The 19,364-nt window shown below is 39.1% G+C and overlaps 1 long non-coding RNA gene across 2 annotated transcripts; it reads right to left on the bottom strand.

Annotated features, from left to right (window-relative positions):
* Window positions 1–2,945: 2,945 nt before the first annotated feature.
* On the bottom strand, window positions 2,946–18,086 carry LOC137442169 (uncharacterized). Of its 2 annotated transcripts, none has more exons than XR_010987604.1 (5): window positions 17,934–18,086; window positions 10,685–10,822; window positions 4,512–4,643; window positions 3,091–3,244; window positions 2,946–3,003 (listed from the first exon to the last, which is right to left on the bottom strand). It is a non-coding gene; the product is annotated as an uncharacterized lncRNA (long non-coding RNA). The 2 variants fall into 2 exon arrangements; XR_010987603.1 differs by lacking the exon at window positions 17,934–18,086 and adding an exon at window positions 11,956–12,050.
* Window positions 18,087–19,364: the final 1,278 nt, after the last annotated feature.

Below are 19,364 nucleotides of genomic sequence, written 5' to 3'. Positions count from 1 at the left end.
TTTCACCCATTAAGTTACATGGTCTGATTCTCATTTATACCAGGACTGCTTTTGGCTTCCTCTTGATAAGTAATAGTATGTAAATTAGATGCAACAGAATATACTACCACTTAAATGCCCCTCTGCTCTGTCAGAGCGATGCAACATAGCATTAGTATAAATGAATGCTGGACCTCAGCTTTGCAGATCCACACTGATTTTCTAAGTTTCAGGTCTTAGCATGATCTAAAAACAGGTGTAATTGTATTTCCAGTAAACTATTACTATATTCACAATGACATAAAATATATTTTCATAAAATAGTAATGTAGATTTTCTTGTGCATAATTTGGTGGCTTTGGGAATATTAGAAGAGGTAGTGTGTTGAACTTGGATTCTAAATTATGTCTTAATACCTACTTGCTAATTATTATCAGGCCATCTGTGCTGCCCTGCAGTCAGTTTACGAGAGATGTCTCTTGACCCATCCTGCATTTGTCTGCTACACCCACACTTTCCATCAGCTCAGCATGGACATGGTGTTATTCTCAGTTTTCTCGTGCTGTGAGGGGTTAGAAGAGGCAAAAGCTCACATACCAGATTCCTATACTATCTCTGAACTCTTTTTCTGCTCATCTAAAGTCTCCTAATTGTAACAGTGCAGAACATAATGGGAAAAGTGTATTGACTTGTTTAATTTAAAACAGCCTATGTGAACTATCTTTACAATAACTGCTTGTTTCAATAATTTATAACTATGATGCTATACCTGACAAAATCATTCAGATAACTAGAGCAATGTGCACTTTAAGTTTAAAGTCAAGGTCTTCCTTGCTCATTTTAATGACTTCTCTTGTGCACAAGATATTAACATTCCTGTGAGCAAACACAGCACCGACTCATTAATCAATAAGAGCTGGCTCCTCTACATAATAACAATAGCCATACTAGATAATTAACTTTTGTTCCATTGATTTTAGTTTGTACATAATTTCCAGTGGCTGACACTGGATAATAAAAAACTTTGCAGCTGACAGGCACCTTTTAAAATCCTTTTTACTAGTTTAGGAAAATGATCCACACCAACTGTTACAAGTAAAATACAGTGTAGATGTTGGTGTGTGTCCACGCCGTATTTAAAAGGATGCAACTGACAATAAATAAAAGACCTAATAAATATTGTAAGGCTTCGGTGAGTCCTGCTGTTAAATTGTAGCACAGTGAAGGATTTGCATTTTCCTGTCATGTAGTTACAGGCAGACTAGAGTGTCTACAATTAAATGAGTATTCTAGATAGCTGGCAGGTTTTCTCAGTTCAGACTGGGATAAGAAATGCAGGTGTGTTTGCACCAGCTTTTCTCCCCAAAAAATGTTCTGGTATCAGGCCAGTCCAACAAAGGTAGCAACACTGGAAACTCTACTGTAGCCCTCAGGGCCTTACTGTGGAGTGAGGTACAGTGCTACCTGTGCTAGGACACAAAACAAACGGCGATTTTAAATCCAGTCATTTCAGTTACTCAGTTTACAACATGGCCACAATGACACCAGCATGGTGTCATTAGCAGAGCAGACTGTAGAGGGGGAAATCTACTGCAGAGATGACTTGCAAACTTCAAAATCTGCTTTTCTTCCAAAATAAAAGTAAATTTGGGGAGGGGAAAAAAAAATTTCAAATCACTTAAAATGCTTTCTTTTGACATTTTATGTTTTTAGATTGTCTTGTTATCTAGAATACAAAGCAGTGTTAAATACACTATACATACAAGTATTTGCAAAAGCAAAAGCTGAAATATTCTATTTCATAAATAGCAATCTGCCTGAAAAATCATGAGTTATCACACATTTCTTTCTGACTGATGAGAGATGTTGGGAAAGTAAGTCTGGCATTCTGCAGCATTTCAGATATGACAGAAGTGCATTTTCTGATAGAAAAATTGTTCCGCTGACTTGTCTACAGTAGATATTTAGATGTGGATATTAATTATTAAATTAACCATGTTTATAATCCATGTAAAATAAGAATGTTCAGTATAACATGCATATCACAGTTTTCATCTATAGCTTACTCTGTGATAGTTTCCTTTGTGATACCGAGCGTTGCAGGGGGCAGACATTTGACTATATAAACCACGGCAGTTTCCTGACATTAGATGAGCTACCATGATTTGCCCAGATGAAGATCCTCTCTTAGGTCAGATGTTGATAAAGTGGGACCAAAAATGCGAACATAAACCACTTGTGAAATGTTTCTGCTTTTAATTGCAAGACCAAGTCAGCTTTCTCTCTTATACAAAACACTCCGCACAGACAATGCCTTGATTAAGCCTTAATTCAAAACCTAAAGCACATGAAACAAAGGTACCTCATAAGACCAATCAGGGGAAACATGCAGGCTGCTAAGTGAGAAATTACTCACATTATACAGTATGTTCTTTAGCAGGAATAAAATATACTGCAAGACAATGGCACGTCAGCTTCTATATAGAAGGGAAAACATTCTAGTGTTCAAAACTGTGGAAATGTCAATATTTCAAAAGGTAGTTTTACGGTTCATTCAAGCACTGATAAGAAATCATTACACTTTTTAAGAATATTGATGATTACAGAGAGGCATTTAATGGAGGGAAAGCCTTTTTTTTTCTCCCTCTTTTTTTTTTCAGTTCATTAGTTTGTGCATGTCAATTGACTCTTCAAGACTCTTTTGCATCAGTCACTAAACACAGTTTTAAGCAAGCTTCTCCAGCTTACAGAAATTTCTTTTCCATGTTTCCCCAGTAAGTACTGCCAAGTTGTAGACAGAGTTCCATTCAGGAAACACATGAAAAAATCGGCAACTAATTCACCTATTTTTTTCCCCTACAACAATAGGCTACCCAAGGATGAGATTTAGTAGATTAGACACCCCATTTGGAAGATGTAGGTTTCTGGACAAAGTGAGTTCACCTCTTTGCCTGTTTAGATAGGTCATGAGGATTGCTTCCGTGACAGCTGGTAGATCCTCCTTGCTTTATCTGGGCATTAGGACTAAGGAGAAAGATGAAATACAATAATATGTGAAAACTCCATTGTCTCTAGTGGCACAAAGCAATGCAAAACTAACCACTCTTTTACCTGAAAGATCCCTGCCTTCAACAGGGTTGCATGGGCATGCCCTCATGAAGCTTCTCTCACTTAGTAGGTCACAGGACTATGCAGGGAACAGAGAGGTTTGCATGTAGCTGACAACACATGGATAGTTGTGGATGTTGAATACATTGACTGAACTCTGCAAAAAACATTATTAAAAATGTCTGTGACGTGCAATGAACTATTAAGTCAATGAAATAATTTGTGTCAAAGACACTGTGACACTCTCTGAGCACAGGAGTGGAAAATAAAAAGAGAGTCCTACATGCACATACAGTTATGGTCCAGTGCAGTGAGTGTTACTGTTTAGCTTGCTGAATAAGATTTAGAGCTTATCATTTTTACAAGGACTACAGAGGGGAAAAGAGATGATTCTTGTCTCAGTCCACAATACAAACCAGAACCAATGCAAAGTGAGGTAAATATTTTTCAGGTTGAATCACAGAATCACCAAGGTTGGAAGAGACCTCAAAGATCATCAAGTCCAACCCATCACCTAGGACCTCATGACTAAACCATGGCACCAACTGAAAGACAAGAACAAAGTCAAGAACCCTATGCAAAGCTTCTGTGATTACAGAGAAATGTCTCCCACTCTGAATATTATCTCACCTCAGTTCTTGCTGCTGCTCCAGAGAACTAGAAGCAGAATTATGTGTAGAGAGATCCTATTCTCATGACGTTTCTAGCCTCCATTTTGCTGAGCCAACAGAAGTGAATGATTGGGATAATAGGACTTCAGCAAGCACGAGAACTTTTAGTTGCTTATTGGCATCCACAGCCTTTGAAAATGTACTCAATACTAATGAGAAATGCCAGGCCAGTCTTATCAGCTGATGCACGGTAGTTCTCTTTGCTCTTAGTTAGATCTGGAAGGCATCATTCATCCCCTGCTCCCACTGGCCAGATGTGGTTAACCACACAGACAGGCAGGCAGCAAGGCAGCTACCTGCACAACAGATGGCTCTACCTCCTTGGCAGCTTCCAGGTGGACTTGAACATGTGCAGATCTCCCACCGGTGGAGACCTGGCTGCAGAGTGCCACCTTGGATAAATAACATGGGGCCTGACAGGTCACCAATCATTTTTTTCAAAAAGGTCCTGAACTCCAAAATTAACATAACTCCACAGCCTACCTATGCTGAGCTTTTGTCATACTTATTTTTCCCCCCAGTTCTTTATTATAACAATGCTACAAGAGATTGGCTTATAGACCAAGTGTACCTTTCTCCACATTTAGCTTGAGTGAGCAAATTATTCACAAAAAAGAGCACAGATTTGTGCTTACTGATTTTTGTACTCTAAACTCTTCTCAACTTAAACAGAAGCATACTCCCTCCCTGCTCCCCATAATAAAAAATTGTAAACACAAAGGAAATTACTCCATCTATGATATTACTACTCACTGTGGTATTTTTAAACAAATACTTTCATGGTTTTTTCCTAGCTAGTAGTTCAGGCTGCAGAAAGGTTCTCTACAAACAGCAGCAAAATTACTTCAGTGATCTTCAAACTCTTCCTTTAAAACTCCACTTTGCCTAAGGAAATAAAAAATAAAAGAAAGAAAAGGAAATGTTTAGAGAGGTAGCATGCTTAAGACCACAGGACAGCGAGCTCTCTCTGGCTCATCAGAACTGAGCACATTTCCCTGCTCTCTCCATGTGCTGGCAGACAGTTATATAACACAGAGTCTCATGCTCAGTGCCAGCACAAGTTGGTCTCTGTCCGTAAGACCAACATGAATGATCTGTTAACATCAAACATGATTGGAAATCAAAAAGTGTGAGATCCTTGTCTCTTCAAGTGTAATGTCATTGCAGTGGCATTCCTGATTCATCCTGAACCAGATAAGGAGCTGGGCCAAGTTTTTCTGGTGGTGGTGTTTGCATGAAATACATCTTCCAGCAGCTGCAAATTCTATAGCTGCCACAGGCTGATTTTAAATGTGAAAGCCTGAAGAAGCTGAACTCCTCCACGTTGCCACATAAACCACCCTGTGACTGCTCAGATCTGGCAGAGCAGCACTCTGTTGTTTTATGCAGTGGAAATCTGCACACACCCCCAGCAAAATACCATTAATAGAGAAACCTAGATTTTTGTTAGTGTGCTGCATGAGTTCTCAGGATACCCCTTTATCCATAGATGAGGAGTATCTCTTTCTCCTGAAAAGCCAAAGAGAAGTGTGTATATGCCAGGGGGAAGCAGAGATTGCAGCCACATTGACTTCCTTCTTGGCTGGCTTTAAAGTATATTTAGTTAGTTCCCTATTCTGAGTCACACCTTGGAAAAACATCTCTTTCTCATTCAATTATTGATTTTTATTTTTTTTTAAACAGCCTCTTGTCTTTAGGCATGCATGTCGGTGTCTCCAGAAGTGTTCATGTAAAGACTGATGTCATCTACCACCAGCTACAGAAATTGCAATTGCAGCTGTGCCTTTATGTCATTTACCTTTAGCTGCATTAGAACATTGGGGTTGTTAAGAAAATATAGTGCCCTCACCAGAAGGTTTAATACCCAGTTCAAAGTTTATCCAGATAATCCACATCAGGATTAGTGGCACTGTGAACTAAGGATCTGGCAGCAAAAAATATTGGTTACTCACACAGAGAACCATTATAAGAGACTGATCCTTAGATCTGCAGAACTTAAACATCTGCATTAAACATTTCCGGCTGACAGTATTGAAAAAGCCAATTCCTTCGTGTCCCCAAAACATTGAAGCCTTAATATATTCTTACAGCAACTGTTGTGGGATTCTGAGGCTACCTAAAACCTTTCAAGTCTCTCCCTTAACCTGCCACGCTTTGTTTGGTCTAGACTGCAGAGTGCTTTTAGGGACATTCATCCTCAGAAGAGCTGGGTCAGTAGGAAAAGCTTACTGTCTAATTCCAACTCAGTCAATCTTTGAGACAAGGCAGTATTTTAGGAACATGGTGTTAGCATTGTGTTGTGAATTTTGGAAGAAATTATTGTCTGTGTGATGTTTACCTCCACTGTTCCAGAATGATTGTTCATATGAAGAATAGGTTAAATACATCTACTGCCTCTATCATAATTTTTCCTTCTGCTAAGAGGCAGCTCTGCAGGATCTGGACACCCTGCAAAAATGTTACAAGGCCTCAATGACAGCACAGCAGCAATATGGATGGGATCCTCTGCTTCAAAACTAGGCATTCCGGAGGACACAGAGAGATGTGTACACTTACCTCCTGATTCCCTGTGAAACTGCTAGAAAGTGACTATTCCCTACACTAAAGTGAGCCTTTATTTTTGATAAATCATGTACATAGTATCATAGTATCAGTCAGGGTTGGAAGGGACCACAAGGATCATCTAGTTCCAACCCCCCTGCCATGGGCAGGGACACCCCACACTAGATCAGGCTGGACAGAGCCTTGTCCAGCCTGGTCTTAAACACCTCCAGGGATGGGGCCTCAACCGCCTCCCTGGACAACCCATTCCAGTGCTTCACCACTCTCATAGTGAAGAACCTCCTCCTCACATCCAGCCTGAATCTCCCCACCTCCAGCTTCATTCCATTCCCTTTGGTAGAATATGCTGAAACTGAGAAAATCTAGCACATTAGAATTTTATTCTGGCTGGTTCAGTTAATCTCTGCAAACCAGGAGAACTGTAAACATAAATTTTTCATCCATTTAGCTCCTATTGAACATACCATCAGTCATAACTGGAAATTTAATCTATTTTTAATAGAAAAATTGATACTGCAATATAAAACTTGAAGTAACACATTCTTGTTTTGCAAAAGACTAAGCTCTTAAAGATAGTACTGTAGGCTGGAAACAGGCGGAAGAACATAGAATATTATGCCCAGCATTAGAAGTAATCTATGTGTTCACCAAAGCCTAGGTCATCTCAAAGCAGCAATTATTCACTGATTATAGACACCCTTATTTTGGTATTTGATCTATGTTCATTACAGCAGATTATCACAGAATTACCACAACAAATTTTTTCTTTCAGTAAAATCTTATTTTCAGGTAATCTGGATTTTTTTTTCATCCCCCTATGCAAAATCTGTTTTCATCAGCCTCCAAGCCTGACTTGGGGTGACTTTGGTTTCCACATGATTTTCACTTCTTGCATTTTATACAGCTGAAATCCGAAATTCTCTTGTATTTGTTTGGTTGGTTGGTTTGTGGTTGTTTTTTTTTTCCCATAGTGCAATGCATACTTTGAGAATCCATAATCACCAAATGTGTGTGCATATGAAAGCAAGAACAACACCTTCTCTTTCATACTATAGGGCAAACAGCCACACTCAAAAGATTTCATAATCGGGGACTTTATCAGATAGTATCAGAAAGACTGAGGGAGCTGGGATTGCTCAGCCTGGAGGAGACTTAGGGGTGACCTTATCACTCTCCACAACTACCTGAAGGGAGGTTGTAGACAGGCGGATGATGGTCTCTTCTCCCAGGCAGCCAGTACCAGAACAAGAGGACACAGTCTCAGGCTGTGCCAGGGGAGGTTCAGGTTGGATGTTAGGAAGAAGTTCTACACAGAAAGAGTGATTGCCCATTGGAACGGGCTGCCCAAAGAGGTGGTGGAGTCGCAGTCATTGGAGGCGTTCAGGAGGAGACTTGATGGTGTGCTTGGTGCCATGGGTTAGTTGTTTAGGTGGGTTGGATTGGTTGATGGGTTGGACACGATGATCTTGAAGGTCTCTTCCAACCTGGTTTGGTTTATTCTAAATAAATGTTTATTCTAAATAATAGAAGATGGTTTTGGTGTGGTTTTTTTCCTGCTATAAAGTAAATTATTAATATGCAAAATTCAAAGTGCAGGTGACGAGGCCATAGTTAGCAGAAATAAGACGACTACAGCAAATTAAAAAAGGAAAAGGTTGAGATCTCAGTTTTATGCCCAGTGTGTTTCTGATGCTGACACAACAGCTGTGACCTGCCAAAGTCACCCCAGAGCGGTGGCTGCGCCTAGCCTCTGCCAAAATTAAGGTTTTGGCCTAAAAGCCTGATGTTCTTCCCAGAGTTTCCCACATAGAGGAATTGACAGATAGGTGGTTCTGCATATGTGAATCCTTATACCACACTATCTTTACCTTGTAGGAATATCAGTCCCTTGAAGACCCAGCTTAAACAGGAGGTCAAATAACTGTACAGCATTAAAATCCAGAAATTTGAGCTTCTCTTTCCAACAGCACTATCTGGGTATCCTTTTGTTAATTGAACACTTGAAAATTGTAATTGAAGCTGTATAAACATTGTTTTTCTTATTCTTCTCATAATCATTACGTGAGAAACATTAAACTAGACATTTGACTTTATTGATCTTTTCATAGACTAACAGTACAGGGAGTAATTTTCTGCCTAGACTAATTAATTGATAGACTAATTCATTGATTAGGTTCTCTATAGCATAGTTGGTATTGACAAACACTGAATCTTTTTCCATCAGTTGTATTAGTTTGCACCAATTACTTTGGCTGTTTCACTTAAGCAATTATGATAGCTCAAAAGCAACAATCACATTCTCAGCGGGTATAAATCAGGCTGCTGAAGTCAGAGGACTGTGTTGTTTTACTCAGTTCAGTTATTGGACCTTTAAGATTTAATAATGAGCTTTAAAACACCCAAACCAATAACAAGCATATCTGAGGTAAAAAGCATCATGATAGCCAAAACAAGTTGATCACAGTAATGAATAGTATCCATGCTAAAGACTTATGTGCAGATGCATAGTTTTCCCCCTAATTTATAAACAGTTTTAGAATGCTGTCAGGTGCAAAGTAAGGTACCTACCCCCATGAATAATCATTTTGAGTCATACAGGAGTTAGATGCTCAATAGACTCACATTTTCCATGTATAGGTTATCCAAAACCCAGGTCCTAAGAACACTCTGCTTTCAAGCAGACGCCGCTGCCTTCCAGATATATAGAAGATAGCCCTGCCATTTCATTGTATCTGAAATCTGTGTTTAAATACCTGTGATTTTTCAAATATACTCAACCTGCTGCAGGATTTTAGCAGAATCTAGTGATTCATGCAGGGCTTTCTCACTTCTGCATCAGTGCTGAAAGAATGTCCTGATATGGACTCTGCTGCTTCACCTGTCGAGCAGAGCCAACAAAGACACAGGGCCATCAACATATTGAGAGACCCACAGTTCCATAACTAGAGTTAATTCAACCAACTTCTGTGAATTTTCAAAATAAAGACCAAGCAAAAATAAGCAAATTTAGCTGATTATTCCCTGGGTAGACTTGTCTTAACAAACTATTTTTCAGGTAACCCAAGGAGTCATCATGGTATGTGGATGCTAACAAAAGAAGGAGACACTGAGCTGATTTTTAAGTTTATGATAGAAATCAGTTTTCTTTCAGAAACAGGCCATCTTTGTTGAATTGTTCAGCGTTGAAACACAGAAGTTGATTGAAACCTCCCTTTCATCTCAAGTCTGTTCCTTCTAGTTTATTATGGGAAAAAAAAAAAAGATCTGTGCAGGAAGTTGTCTTTGTGTTCTGGACCTACCTTCTAGCTCTGAATAACTGAGAGTTCACTGAATGTTAGTTACTTTCTCCTTTTGAAGGCTCCAATTGTTTTTTCTCATCTTTGAATGCAAAGACAGAAAATTATGTTTTCTTCAGAGACACCAGCATCACAAAGAAGTTGTCAAGACCAGGAAGATTCTGCTGAGGCAGTTTCCTTTCACTGCTCTAAAACCAATTACTTCCTGTGCTCTACAGACTCATGAAGACTTTGATGCATGGAATAGGGTTCACAGTCTTTGTTAAAATGAGTGTTGCTCCCTGGCATGACTAAAAAGAAACTCCTATGTGTGGCCTGTCCACAACATTTTCATTTGTCCCAAACCCATGCAGAAGCCAATGTACAGGTCGTAGTTGTAATGTTTTTGCTGAATACAGGACAGCTAGAGTATGACATCATTCTGCATATGAAGTCCAAAGGGAAAAGAGGCATGTGGAGGCAAAGTGAGTATGGACAATAGACTCAGGGAAGAATACAATCTTTCTAAAACAAAGCTTCATGCCTTTCACACATACATAAAACAGAGAGAGTGATTTGCAACACAGAATTCAATGACGTATAATTAAAATCAATAGAAAATTGACATCACAAACCCAAAACAAATTAAAGCACAAATCTAATCTCTGTTTCTTATTCTGGCCTTTGAAATGGAGGATTTTCTCTGAAGAGATACTGTAAATATGCTCATATATACTGGGCATGGCTTAAGCAATCTTTCTTAATGTATGTAGCCCAATTATAATTCCTTACATAAGAAGAGGGATGATCTCTTACCTTTTTGGTCAGTTTGCAGTACAGAGTAATCTGGCCTGACTCTGATCACATGCCAGTTCCCCACAGATGTCTTTATCATAATGGGATTTACTCTTTATTAGCATCCTAACAGTTGTACACTGGACAAGTCTTGTTTACATGTGAGATCACAGGCCATCCATTTATTACTCAACTTACTTATATTTTTTTGCAGAACTGTGGACCTTAAACATAAGAATCAGTGACTGGGATCTCCAATTGACCCTGAGAGTCATGATGGACAGAAAGACTGACCTTGGCGTTGTCATCACCAGTACAACTGATATCCAGTTCAAATCACTGTGTTCTTCCAGCCCAATTTTCCATTGATGTTTGTGCTCGATGCAGTATTGTAGAGCTTCAGGCATTTTCAAACTGGCCCATCCACCATGCCTTGACAGACAGACATACAGACAGTAAAGTCTGATTAATGTCAGATACATTATTTGATAAATATGCCATTATTATTGTTAACCATGCTTGTGCAGTTCAAGTCAGGCAGCTGTGGTCTTTTACAAACTAAAATAAAAAAAAAAATTAAAAAGACCAGAGATTTATTCATACTAACTTGCACTGAAATAATTCCAGAACTGCTATTTCTTACCTGCAAATGGCATATTTTTATTTCCCACTCCAATCATCATGGGCAGAATCTTCTCTATTGTTCATGCTATGATCTTTTCTTTTGGAATATCTGCTCTTGCCCCAGGTCAGAGATACAACATGGGTAATGTAGGATGATTGCTCCTGCATTTCTAAGGCTTTGGACATAAGCTTACCTCCAAGCATGGACAAAAATGGCAACCACCTGTGGCACCACACTGCCAAACCCGAGCAACATACTAAAACTGCTCCTTGCCAGTACGCGAATGCTCTACAGCACAACCTTGGATGTACAGGGTTGTGTAGATGCTGCCACCAAAGAAAAACTTCATCTGTATGGTATTGGAGATACTGCTGAAAGGTAGAGCTCAGCTATACTCTTTGTTCTCCTCCTGTTCTTGTGGGATACAGGCCTGAGCTTCTATCTTGGTCCCAACCTCTCATTCTTGGAGTGACACTACTCAGGTTTGCTAACCTTGCTGAGGAGCCTTGAGCCAGCTCTGGCTGTCACACACAGTGTCTGCAACCCATCATTTAGCCCATGGCTGTGAAGTGCAAGAGACTAAGACTTTGAATGACCTACAGAGGCACTGTGTGACTTTGGCTATTTCTAGTTATCCTGGCACACCTTTGTTATAGAATTTATTAATTCATGAAATTAATATGGCAAATATTAATAGCAATAAAACATTAATAATTTCTATTAATAGGAAAAATTGCCAAAATGTATTAATTAGGTTCGATGTACAGCTAGAATATGTATTTACAGTGGGAATGGACAATATTCAGGCAATATAACAATTTTAAGTAAACCAGGAGGAATAACAAAGAGAGAATCCCCCGGTGCAAAATGGCGCTCGACCAAGGTGTGGGAGACTCAACAAGAACCATTAAGTCAAGGAGGCAATGAATTAATTACTCACTAAGAGTTCCTCAAGTAGGGTGGTGCTGCTGCTGTATTAGCTGTTAAGACTTTTTGGGGCACTCTCATGCACCAAGCTTAGCTGGTTGCTAGCAGGAATGCTGGTCTGGCTTCAGCAGGATGGTGGGCAATATGATGCATTCAGCAAAGGGCTCTTTTGTCCTCCTGGGTAAAGTGAAGCACAGCTTGAATTCTAGTTTTAAGGGGAAGTGAGGCTTGGATCCTAAGGCTCGTGGCTTCTCAAGCTTGCAGTGAGTAGGCTCATGGCTTCTATCCCAGGTTTTGGATCAGGCAACTCAAGGTAAGGCAACTCAAGCCTTTGCTCAGGATCTGCACAGAACCACAGAACCAGGGGTAGCACAGAACCACCTCATTTGCATTCTCAGCATTGTATTACCCTGAGGAAATCTTAGGGTCCAGCTGCGCACTCCTGATTTATGATCATGGTCATTAGACAGCATTTTCCTCTTTTTTTTTTTTTCTCTCCAAACAATGTCAAAACACCAAGTTTTGTTACCACCCATGAAATTAGCTATACAATGTGAGGTGAAACTCAAACACTGCTAATTTCTGATTCCTGATTACAAAGATTTCACTACTACTTGTTTCAGCAGAACTCAGAGGTCACCAAAGCCACCAAGTGTTTAAATTGATTACATCTCAAAATGTAATAGCATGTGTTTCAAAAAACATGCTTGAGGCTGCCAGAAAAGCAATATGATTTGAATGTATTGTTTACTATTACAGTCTTCACCAGGAAAGTTCATTCTACCTTCAGTGTGACAATAAGAAATAAGTACTGAAAAGGGTACACAGTTCTCTAATTTAGTTTGCAGTTGTTGATGAATGAAACTGGAAACGCAGGCCACACTAGGTCACAGAAAAGTCTTTTTGGTAGACTTCTGCTCCCCTTTGACAAGTAATACACTGAATAAGGATGTTCCTAGACAATGTCTATCCATGCAAAAGCTTGGATTATTATTGTTGAACACAGTGGAAATCTGCCTGCTCAGTCTGAGCAACTGTTTCTCAATCAATAATTAAGTAACTTGAAGGCCTAGATCTATAAAAAGATATTGATATTTTCACTGAAAATGAATCAATATGAACAGGGTAAAGCATCTGAGTAAGCCTTTTTAATGGCAGTGTTTTGGCTGTGAGAAGTAAATTAATTGATTAAATGAATGACAAATATTGGACAACCAAAGTAAGTCTTTTTACACTTTCACAAACCTTTTAAGCAACTCATTTCTGTTATTTTCTTTCTTTTCCACCTTTTGTATTTTTTATAGAATTTGTAGACTTTTCTGTGAGTAAGTAATGCAAGTTCTGCCTCTCTTATTTTATATTAATAGGAATTCAGGTGAATTGGCAAAGGAAAAGAGCAAGTTGAGATGGCAGGAAGGGCATTTTCTGAGTGCTAAACTGTAAGGGATTCTGCTGGAAAGGCCACAGTGAAAGAAAAGAGATCTAGCAAGAAACTGTAAGGGAAAAATCTACTGAGAGATGGAAAATCACAGAGTCATAGAATGATTCTGGTTGAAAAAGACCTCTAAGATTATTGAGTTAAAACATCAACCTAACACCACCATGGCCATTAAACCATGTCCTGAAGTGGCTCACAGTGCCCTGATGCATGGGCATCATGTGAAGGCTGTGCTCAAACACAATACCAGAAGTGCCCCAATTTTTGTGAGTGAATTTGTAGAAGTTTGCTAAAGGTTTGGTCTTAGGACCCAGGCCAGGGGAGCACTGATTACCTCCCAAACTCTGATATCTTTACAGCTTTCTTTAGAAACAACAGTAGAAACTCTTGGCCAGCGTGCCCACTGCAATAGTTTGCACAACATATTAAAGCCCCAGCAAACACTGAGGTTTCAGGCTTGGGACTGCTTCTAGAGGCTGATTACATTGGACATTTTGCATCTTGAAGTAGAACCATGTGCCTGGAAGACTACCAGTTTGAAGAACTCCCCAGCAGTGAGAAAACCGCTGTGGTCTGCAGCCTGTCACTGGCTCTGGAAACAGAGGAGCAGGAGGAGACAACAGGGAAGGGGTTAAGAGAGAGGAAAGTGTCTCTTCTTCCACTCACACTTCTTTATCATGTTCTGAGCTAACAAATTCAGTTCAAGGCAATGTTATTTTAATTATTGGAAGCAGGTACAATATAGCTTCACACAAGGGTCATCTCTTTTCAGGTATGTATTTACTGTGCAAAGGAAAGGGAGAAATGCAAATGGGTGAGACAGTAGAAATGTCAGCTTTATTTGTCCAAACATCTTTCTAGTGGAATAGACAGTTAACTTTCCCAATCTCCCTAGCCTGTCTTTTTCCCTTCTTGTTTCCTTCCACCCTTTTCCCTGTTTTATTTGAGTGCATAGTTTTTTACCATTAATCAGAGTTTTCCCTTAAAATAGAGAAGCAGGTCAAAGGACCCAGGACTTGCACTGGCCCTTTGTGTGTATGAAGCTGTCAATGGGTAGCACAGAGTCTTAGGCCATTACTTTTGTTGGTCATAAAATAATTCTCTGCTGCTCCATAGCTCCTGCAAGCTATTATTGAGCCTTCAATTTTCTGAAAATATTTTTGAGAGGTATTTTATTATTATTGTTCTTAAATGGATACACATTCTTATCTGTAAAGGTTGAAACTCCACTCTTCCATCTGTTTGTGCCCTTTTTGGAATTGCATGTCCTCTGTGGTGTGCAGCTCAGAATTGTTCACTTATGTACTGGTAAGAAAAAAAAACCAAACAAACAACCAAACAAAAAACCCAAGAAATAAAAAGAATGAATGTGTGATAGAAAACATTCCCCCCCCCCAAAAAAAAAAAATCTCAAAACTACACAAAGAACTTTCATGATACAGGCAGATCCTGCTCATAAATAAAAATTCATCTGCCTTGCATGTAAAATTGAAAATGAATGTTGGAGAGGGCACACAATCCACTTCTCAGTGTAAAAATGTTTCCCTCTTTCTTTTTTTAATCAACATTCAGCACTTTGAGACCACATGTACCATTTTAGCACTTAAGATGAGACTGGTTTGGTTATTTTTTAAAAAAGAAAAAAGCTATTCAATATTCATGTAACAAAATCTGATGTGTCTTGATGTGTTTCAATTTTAATCATAACCTAGTATCACAGATCTAGTAAAAAAAGCTTGCCTTTGTAGCTGTTCAAGGTGGCACAGAAGCTGCCTAGCAGAGCATATAGATATGACTTCCTTATCTCCAAAATGGCAAAAAATTACACTGACAGTGATAAAACTGCCATTTTCAGAGCACAACTTATGAACTAATTAGCCAACATTTATAGCCCCCATCCCCCAGACTGGCTATACTGTTATTTTACAGATGTCTGGATCTATGAGAAGAGTGGGAAAGAAAATATAAAATCAAAGCAGAAAACAGAGGGAGAACATTTAGAAACATGTGATGCTGCTTCTTAATCCTGGGTGGGGGAATTTTGTGTTGCACAAGGTCTGTTACTATCCTACGCACACATCTGTATAGGCCAAGTGTTAGATCCTTTCTGCTCCTTTCATAACACAGAGACTCAACCTTCAGCTGCAACACCAAATTCAGAAAGCAGAGGTGCTGAGTGCAGGTTAGGTTCCCTTGCATTTCGGCTTTCTTAGATGTATTTATATTCCCTCAGGATTCTATGACACCAAGGCATTCTTCCCCATTCAACTGGCATGCTGAGAGAAAGACCATGTGCTACCCCTTTACTCCACCACCTGGGTGACTCCATCCCTTTTTGGCTGCTGCTGTAGGCACCTGCAAATCCCACACTGCCAGTTGTCTGGGGAGTACAGAGACTGTTTTCTGAAATTACTGGGGCAGCTGAAACCACAGGGGTATTTTACTGAATACTTACAACAGTAGTAGGCGCCATCAGTAGAAATCATGCTGGTGACACATCTTGGTGTCAGCCCGTGATCTGGTTTGAGTCTTGATAAGCAAAAGTTGAAACTCCTCCAAGCACATCAGCTCAGCTGAAGAGGCCATATGTGTTGCAGGAAGCCCTTCCAACATGCTCCATGGCTGCTTGTATATCACTCAGTAGGGATATCCCTTGCATCCCCACTGAACACTAAGGGTAGCCTGAGCCCAGAGAGCTTTAACATCCCATCTCCTCTTTGCAGCAGAAATAAGACTGCATCCTCCTATGGACCTCTGAGTCCTCTTTTCCATTTGACTCTGGCACTGCAAAGGCAGGTAAAATGCTGGAGGCTGCATATGAAAGCATCATGCTGGACAGTGCTCCTACCTGAAGTTTGCTCCTAAGTAGGGTGATACATAACATAAGGCACAAGATAATGGGCAGTTAAATCCCTCTGCTGTTACAAATCAGAAAGAAAGAAGGAATAGGAGTAGATGTAAAAAAACACATTGAGGGCCACAAAAGAAAAAGTATTGCCCTGGATTGTGTCTAGATATTCTTGGACCTACTTCCATGGGACCTACCTCCATGGGATATTTCTGATCAACTCACTTATGGCCTTCTCAGCTATATGTTGTGAACAGTATTAAGGAGGACAAATTAATTATTTGGCCATTTTCCCTGTTTTTCTTTGTGGAGAACAGAAAATACTATGGTATGAGTGAAAAAAAACCCACAACTGTATTTGTTGCAAAAATCATTAAAACAATGATTCTACACTGCACTTAAAACATCATTCTCACAGAGTTTTTAAACAGCTTTTGTTGTTAGACAAACGAAATACTGTGCAATAATCCTTTGCCTCTCTTGTGTCAGATTATCAGTTATTTCAAGTAAGTGTTAAAATCTCCCTCACTGGCAAAAATGAATTATGTTTTCTTTATCAAACTTGCATCAACATGCCCACCAAGCTGAGCTGGAAAAGTGTCTTTAACAGTACAACATAGATGCTGATGTTTTGTGATTGCAAATTCACCTGAATCTAAATTTTGCAGCTATAGCAACATCTCTCTCTCGCACTGCAAAATGTTTTTATGTTCAGACAGATTTTTAGTATACTTTGTCACATTACAATCTACTGTAAATAAAAATCCTGTAGTTTAGGCCTTTCTTCTCAATTCTGTTAATTAGTACATCTGATTCTCCTGGACAGTACTTCTCTTTAAATTGATAATCATGAATTGTCCTATTTTTTCAATCTACTCTCATTTATGTGCTTTTCAAAAAAGTCCAGCAGTTACAACTATATAAAAAAGGTTGCAATACAGTAAGTAGAGTTCATCCTGTTTGGGGCAAGGAAGGTGGATTATTTACCTCTTCAAGTGACTTTCAGCCTGCATATTTGCAAATATACAATGAGACATTAACACAAAGTCCTGCAAATTAATAATCCCACAAAGTACTGCAGTGACCACTCATGTACAGCTTTCTACTTTATAAGCAATGCAGACTTATTTCTCTATAGGTTGCTTCAAATGTGAGAAGACTTCTAGAAAGACAGGTCTGCCTATAAATGAGAAAGAACCAAATTTCAGTAAGACCCCTTACAGGGACTGGTGTTAATCCTTGCTATAAGAATGTACTTATTTTCAGTAGTCTGTAATGGATGAATGAAATGCAGCATTAAGATATCTCATGTATAGAGATACATCAAAATCTGACCAGTTCATTTCTGTCTAAACTAAAGAAATAGACAAGCTAATACATCACATAAATTTCACTGATGAATGTCAAGACAGATACAATACAAACCCATAGAAAGTACTGTAAACAACATCAATCTTTCTAAAGGCAAGGCTGAGGCAAAATATTATTACCATATCCAAGGATGAGACAGTCTGTGTGCTTAATAAGACAGAATAGTCATCCCAAACCAATTTTAGTGGAGAATCAAAACTCTTATAAATACCTTTTTTTTTCCAGGGTTCCTAAAGGAAATACATTCATCATTTATACACCCAACTAGTATATGACAAGAGAGAGTATGCTGGCAATCTGGAAAAGAGGAAGACATTTTGGGATGGCAGCTGACCTGAGTGGTTGCTCCACATGGGCAGTTCCTCTCAGGGCTTGAAGTGGTGAGCAGAGCTCATTCCCAGAGCTGGATTCCAGGGCTGTTGGAGGAATACCTCAGCCATACTCAGGGCAAAGCCTCCACAGCTAGCAGCAAATGTCACAATCACCAGTAGAGCTCTGACTTTGTCTCATGGCCCTTATTTATCCTAAAAAATAAAACATCAGTTCATAATATCTAGCAACACCTCATTTCTGTTTAGTTATTGAAGAAGTACCAAACAAATTAAAATGGGCAGAGATATTGTTACTGCAACTGCAGGTGACTCTGAATACTTCAGACCCAGAGAAACTGATTTTATTTTGAGTAACAACACAAACAATTTGTCTGAAGACAAGGACCAAATCATGGGGAATGATGGGGTGAAATCAGTACTCTAGAGGTACTGCATGTTACAGAAGCATGAACTCACTCACTTGAGCCACCAGGCCTCCAAGTGTGCCCTGAGCATGGATAAATCCAAAGGACTTCGAAAATCATCCTTAAAGATGGTAACAAAACTGTTAGATGAGATCACCTACATCACTGAGAACACAGTGATTTCACAGAACTGAAAAGCTTAGATTCTGCCCTAAGATGTTTGCATACAAAGAAGAGTTGAGACTTGGACTAAAATAACTTTTTTAAAGCAGCCTGTGGAATACAATGAAATAGAAACATGGAAGTCAGGGAAGAAACGTTATGATGCCCATGTGAAAATCATGAAGTGGGAATACCAGTTTGCCATTTAATTATTGTTTCTATAATAAATATTTTAAAGCTTATTTATAATCAAAATGTTATCCAGACATAAAAAATATTTCCCCCTTTCAATTAAACGAAGGCCATACCTCACTGTGGTAGAGTTTGACAAGGACATTATTTCATCCTGCTTCCTTGGTATCTCTTTTGCTTCTGCTCTGCATGAAACCTCCACTAACATGGAGCAATGAAACAGTAAAGTGATTTACTTGGGAAAGTATATGGCAAGGATTTACTAGAACTTTTTAAATAAACCAAACCCTTTTTTGGAAGATAGAACATAGAAGAGAGCTGTGTATTTGGGGGAATAAGGTCAGAAGTATTAAATAAACCTCTCCCTTTTTTAGAACTTCCAAGCATAAAATTTTGTGTACATAGTCTCCAGATTTCCCAGATACTTCTTTTTGCTCTCCTATCCATGTGGGGTCCAGTTTTGATCTCTGGAGTGAATGACAAAACTTTGACTATACTTTATCAGAGCAGAATTAGTGCATAGCTTTTACACCAAGCTGTCTTGGACAAAACCACTACTAAACCTCTACTCCTGCAAACAGGAAATTCTGCTTTTCAAATTTACTAAATCTGCATCCGAGTTTATGGCACAGATTTGAGACTAACATGCTGTTTGATTTCTCTCAACATGACTAG

The sequence above is a fragment of the Melanerpes formicivorus genome, unplaced genomic scaffold (genome assembly GCF_026170545.1).
Source record: "Melanerpes formicivorus ecotype bairdi unplaced genomic scaffold, bMelFor1.0.p_v2 SCAF_7, whole genome shotgun sequence".
NCBI classification, from domain to species: Eukaryota; Metazoa; Chordata; class Aves; order Piciformes; family Picidae; genus Melanerpes; species Melanerpes formicivorus.
Note: the sequence above shows the minus strand (reverse complement) of the source record. Positions and strands in the feature narration are given on the sequence as shown.